Genomic DNA, 6,245 nt, shown 5'->3' on the forward strand with positions numbered 1-6,245 from the left:
CAGGAAAAGAATACGAGCGCTCGGAGGAGAAAGTAATTGAGTCAGACAACACGAGTGTTCATTGTCAAAAACTTCTCCTAGTTTATTCTTGGTTACATCAGGGGTTATATAGCTAAGCAAGCGAGCGAGTATACGTGCAGAAAACTTACTTCCCATATTCTGACATTAACTTCTTATCTAAAAGTCACATCAGTCTGTCTTTGAATGAAGTCATAAATTCTGACTCGAGACTTGAGAAACTGAATGCTGAGATAGCACAATGTGAAATTGCGTATGTGTCCAGACTTCCTGCTTTTACAGGAACTGCCATCTGAACACATACTTGGCATTCATCCAACATAGATGGGGCATATATGGGGCAAAGGTGAACAACAGAAAAACAACTTAACTTTATAAATCGATATGGAGTACCCCCTATAAAATACACATTATCAATTCCCTCATTTTGTCATAACATGACAACTACTATTTTTTGATATTGTTGATATACTTTGTCGTAATGAACTAGTGGTGCAGGTTTTGGGTGGTCAGAGAGAAATATGAGCGCAGAACACGGGGTGGGAGAAATATATGCTCACAGGAGTTCTTATTTATAGAGAAATATATGTATCGGTGTGGTTTGTATAATATCTTTTCTGTTTACCAGGGTGACTATTTCTACAAAACCCATTACCAATTTCTAAATTACTATTCACACTGCTCTTCTATGACTACTAGTATATTATGGCGGCTAAAAATTTCTGAGAATTGGTGGGGGCTAATTTCTACTAAGAGCGTCTGCACAAACATCCTTCTTGCACACATCTTTCATACTGCATTTATTTAGAATGGCAAAACAGCAAAATGGCTGCTATGGTCAAAAATAGCTGACTTGGAATTCTTTCCTTGTGGTTGACTCACACCCATTGGGTGACCCCCCCACCTTCCTTATAGCCTCATATCCAATCCTTTCAGTCCCTTCTTATTCTTAAGAGACAGTCTATTTAAAGAACAGTTAACCATTTCATAGTCCTGCTGGACCAAAAAGTCCAGTTGTACATGACTTCATTCCTTTCCGAAGTGAAACCCAGTGATTCGGAACGGCGCTATGACACAGTGATGGTGTTCTTAAATAATATAAATTAAATTAGAATATGGTGAAACTGAAAAAACTCTCAACCTTCCAGGGAATATGCACTGATTCCCTTACAAACATTAGGATCCAGGGCAGGAAGGGAGCGGTATCGTCAGGAACACCCAGAAAAAAACATATAAATAATAATCATAGTGTAGTACTTAAAATAAACGTGAATCAAAACTCAAAAAAACTTGGCTATTGTGGATAACCTACTTACAAAAAGTAGAATAAAAAACAGCAGGTGTGTTTAAAGATGAGTCTTTAGGCACCTCATCTTGGGATCGCAGCACACAACAGTCACTACTGGTGGCAGGTAGTGACTGTTGTGTGCTGCGATCCCTAGCTGAGGTGCCTAAAGACTCATCTTTAAACACACCTGCTGTTTTTTATTCTACTTTTTGTAAGTAGGTTATCCACAAGAGCCAAGTTTTTTTGAGTTTTGATTCACGTTTATTTTAAGTACTACACTATGATTATTATTTATATGTTTCCTTCATTCCTTTCCGGCCATTATATCAGCGCAGTTGATTTCTTCTTCGGTCTTTTCTTCTGGGGGACTGCCGACATCTTTATTACCGAAAAGAGGCATAGCGTTGGTGGGGGGTTGCAGCGCACTTCTGGACCAAAATTTTGCTGTACTTAACACATACATAGAGAGTAATGAGTAGAACAGACACACATACAAAAACATCCGCTAACTTCGCTTCCAGAGAACTAATCCAACCACCAAGTCCCAACAAATCCCATCCGTCATCTCTACCTTTAAACACTGGAACTACTTTTCCCAAATAATATAACCTGGTCTAGTTGCAGGGTAATTTTCTATCTGTCCTTCTACCACAGAGTTAATAACTTCCCTAGGGCAAACTCGTAGTTCTACACCCTTCGTAACCAGTCTCTTATAGATAGATCTACAAATGTCTTATATCATATTGTCCTTTACTCAAAGGGTTAAATATAACACTCATATTCCTGGGGTGCAACCTATTGAATATAGATAGTACATTGGGTTACATTATACATAAAATATGGGCTTTGTTTACCAGGATTCCATTGTGTAACAAAAAGGTGTGCATATATACTATACACAGAATATTAAAACAAAATAACAAATACTAAACAAAATATACCTGTGTATGTGTGCACACTATTTACACAAACCTCATAGAATATACATTATAATTAAAATAACAAAACTTGTAAAGAAAAAAAGATTATTACAAAGTTCATGTGTTGAGGCCCGGACTTTTGGCTGTGTCTTTAGGCTTTTCCACCTTTGCTATGGTGTAAATTGAAGCAACTGTGGGTGGTGCTGGGATAAGTTTCATGTGCGTAATGTGGATCCAAAAAGAGACCTCTGCCACTTTAATTGCTGTAGTGGTGATGAGTAATACTTTTAGTAGTAGTAGTAGAGCCTTTTCATCCGGGATAAAGAACATTCTTCCGTAGGAAATGTTTGACCATCAACCCGTCTCTCATAGGTGCACGTTCAACTTTGACATATGCCTAGAGAGACTCAAAAATATATTAGTTGCATACAATACTTACTACTGTAATTGTGTTACTAAACAGTCACTGTGGTATTGACTTTGCTACAATCTAAATTCATTAAAATTGGTGCCCCAGCTATTGCCACACCAAAAAAAAAAATAGTTAAAATAATTTTGTATAAGATTCCACACTAATTTACTTGTAATATAATTTCTTTGAAAAGTGCCGAGCACACTATACCACAATGAGGGAATTTATAGGCTTAACATTTACTTTAGTGGTTACACATTAAAAAATAAACCAAAAATAATAATAATAATATAAACAAAAATTACTGAGACAAGGCAATGCAAAACTGTTTGATCCTGCCTGCAAACTATATTAATAAAAAATGTCCTTCTCTTTTATTATCATATACTTAACTACGGTTAAACTTAATTTGTAGCTACGGAGCTTCAGTTAACTTTCGTGTCTGAATTGTATCTCTGCACTTTTTTTTTTAAATGGAGAAAGGGGGTCTCTCTCTCTCTCTCTCTCTCTCTCAGTATTGATTAGTTTGTGTTAGAGTGGGGGTGTACAGTTTTTAAAATTAAACTGCAACATGAGCAATTAATTATATTCTTAATTTAGAAACACTTGCCAGTCCCTAGATAATAATTTTGTATATATACAATAAACCGACATTCATATTATTCAATGCACATAAAACTTTCACATGGTTAGGATTCACTCAGATTAAACAAGCACACAGGGATTACTCAATCAATCAACCTTTTTACCATATTTATAAAATTTAATAAAACATTCTGGGGAAAAACTAATTTTCCTACTTTGAATTTACACACAAAACATATTTTCCACTGAGATTCACAATACTTGAGATTCTCAATACTGGCGGGAAAGACCCGTCTAAATTTAGATAAAAATAATCTACTGAAAATAAATTTAAAAAATCGATAGACTATAACCTTGGTTTCTCTGGTTCTCTTCTTAGGGACTGCACTGCAATAACTGGCAAAATGTCCTGTCTCTTTACAATTATAATACTTTCTGTCCTTTCTTTTAACCCTGTCCTGTGACCTTTCTGAGCTTAACTGCTCTCGTGCATTCTCTACCACAGTAACAATTTCTGACAATCTTATATGCTTCCAACCAATATACCCAGTCTCTACTTGCATCCCAATTTCTGCATGTAAACCTTTCATAAAAACCGCCACTATAAGTGGTCTTGCGTTCGTCTCTACTTCCTCAATACCTCCATATGCCTATATTATTTCCAATAATCTATCGGCAAATTCACTTGCTGTTTCTTCCTTATTCTCTTACGTTATGTTAAAAATAAATACAGCAGTTATAATTATATATGTTTTTTATAATATATATATTATAGTTTTTTTTTTCCTTTTTTGAGCCCATGCGTTGTTTGACAGACCTGCATAAAACTGTGCCACAGTGTCAGGATCTGATTCTGATTCATCCTGTTACTTTTCCCTGTCCCGTGAAATTCCCTGGAAGGGGTTCATTCCTGCCTAGAGTCCGTCTCTTCCCCATCCGTACCGATCTGCCCGACAGGCATATCAATAAGGAGTGGTCTAGGGAGCCTATTGCTTCGGGTTCCCCATGAAGCCAAAAGAACTTCTTTATCGGAGACTGCCTCAGAGCCTGTGACCTGGGAAAGGTTAAGGGCTCAGGGGGTTTTAGAACAGGGACACTGGGGTAAATTGGGGCTACCTATGGAAATAGTAATTGTCCCGATGCCGTAGGGGCAGGGGGCAAATACGCATTTTGAGAGTTATATAAAAAATTTCAGTTGGCAGCACTTAAAAGATGCAATTTTGACACATGCTGCAGCACATTCCTTATCAGTTTTAACACATTTCTTTAGTCTTATACTTTATTTTTTCTGACTTACCTCGACACAATATTTTACTTTATTATCCATGATTAGCTTATAGAGAAAACTTATCTTAATGCAATATAACCTTATCTAAATATACATGATATAGGGTCCCTATAGACAGCCCAGTATAAAACAGGACTTTATAATTTAACCCCTGTTTTACAGCGGGGACTTTAACATCTGCTTTGTAGACAGGATTCTATACCTGCTACTTGCCCATTATACAGACAGGACTCTTTTACCTTCTTTTTTTTTTTTTAATAAATATTTCCATATTTTAGATTGATTTTCTCTTTTAAAGCAATTAAATTTAGAAATTGGACCCTATATCTTAACAATTTCTAACAATTAGCACAGCGTTATTTACATGCAATTGATTAAACCTTGATTGGTCACCTCCAGGTTTTATATCCTGGGGACCCTTACATGTGATCAGGGACTCTAACCCCGAACGGTCACCATGACACCTTAAGGGACTCTAACCCTTAATTTTAAGGGACTTTCACCCTTATCTAGGTTTAAGGAACTCTAGCCCTTAAGTTTAAGGGACTTTCACCCTTATCTAAATATATATGATGCAAGCAAGCACAGCACAGTAAATATATAAACAAAGACAGCGTAGTTATACACTCTATAAAAATATTCCCCACTTTTTTTTTTTTTCACTTTTCCACAGTCACCTTAGAGTATTGCCAGAAATACACTTATATCTGATTCCTTTGTCGCAGTCGGGGACTGTAACCCCGACTAACTATATGAGTCTACAACCCATATGCTTATAACGTAGTCTTCCAGTAAGGAGGTATAACTTATAATAGGGCTCTGGATAAGGAGACACCGGGAGGATAATACAGATAAATAGTATCTTGTACTTACCCCACTGATAACGCCTTATCCCCGTCTCTGACACCAAATGTAAATTTGTCCTCTACTTCAGCATAAGTAGGAACCGTCCCCTTCAACTCAGAAGACCCACTCGAGAGGTCTTTACCACTCCTAAGGTGCTGGGCAGGAAAAGAATACGAGCGCTCGGAGGAGAAAGTAATTGAGTCAGACAACACGAGTGTTCATTGTCAAAAACCTCTCCTAGTTAATACTTGGTTACATCAGGGGTTATATAGCTAAGCAAGCGAGTGAGTATACGTGCAGAAAACTTACTTCCCATATTCTGACATTAACTCCTTATCTAAAAGTCACAACAGTCTGTCTTCGAATGAAGTCATAAATTCTGACTCGAGACTTGGTAAACTGAATGTGAGCTAGCACAATGTGAAATTGCGTATGTGTCCAGACTTCCTGCTTTTACAGGAACTGCCATCTGAACACATACTTGGCATTCATCCAACATAGATGGGGCATATATGGGGCAAAGGTGAACAACAGAAAAACAACTTAACTTTATAAATCGATATGGAGTACCCCCTATAAAATACACATTATCAGGGTGTGTAATAATGTTTCTGTAGACTCAAATGTTGTAGCAATGTACTGTAGGTGAAATGTTTACATACACTAAATTATGTTTTATGATGTAATAACTTAATATCTGATGTGAGCTGAATAACAATTATTCACCAGTAATAATAGTGTACTTTTCATTATCATCTTGCCACATCAAATGTGAAAACGTTTATTCATGTAAATGTACTGACCTGGCTCAAACTTGGAGTTGGTGACATTGATGACCCTATCCCCAGGCATCAGTATTTGGATGACCTGCTCCTCCATCACAGTGAG

Source organism: Ascaphus truei, chromosome 4 (assembly GCF_040206685.1).
Source record: "Ascaphus truei isolate aAscTru1 chromosome 4, aAscTru1.hap1, whole genome shotgun sequence".
Taxonomy (NCBI): domain Eukaryota; kingdom Metazoa; phylum Chordata; class Amphibia; order Anura; family Ascaphidae; genus Ascaphus; species Ascaphus truei.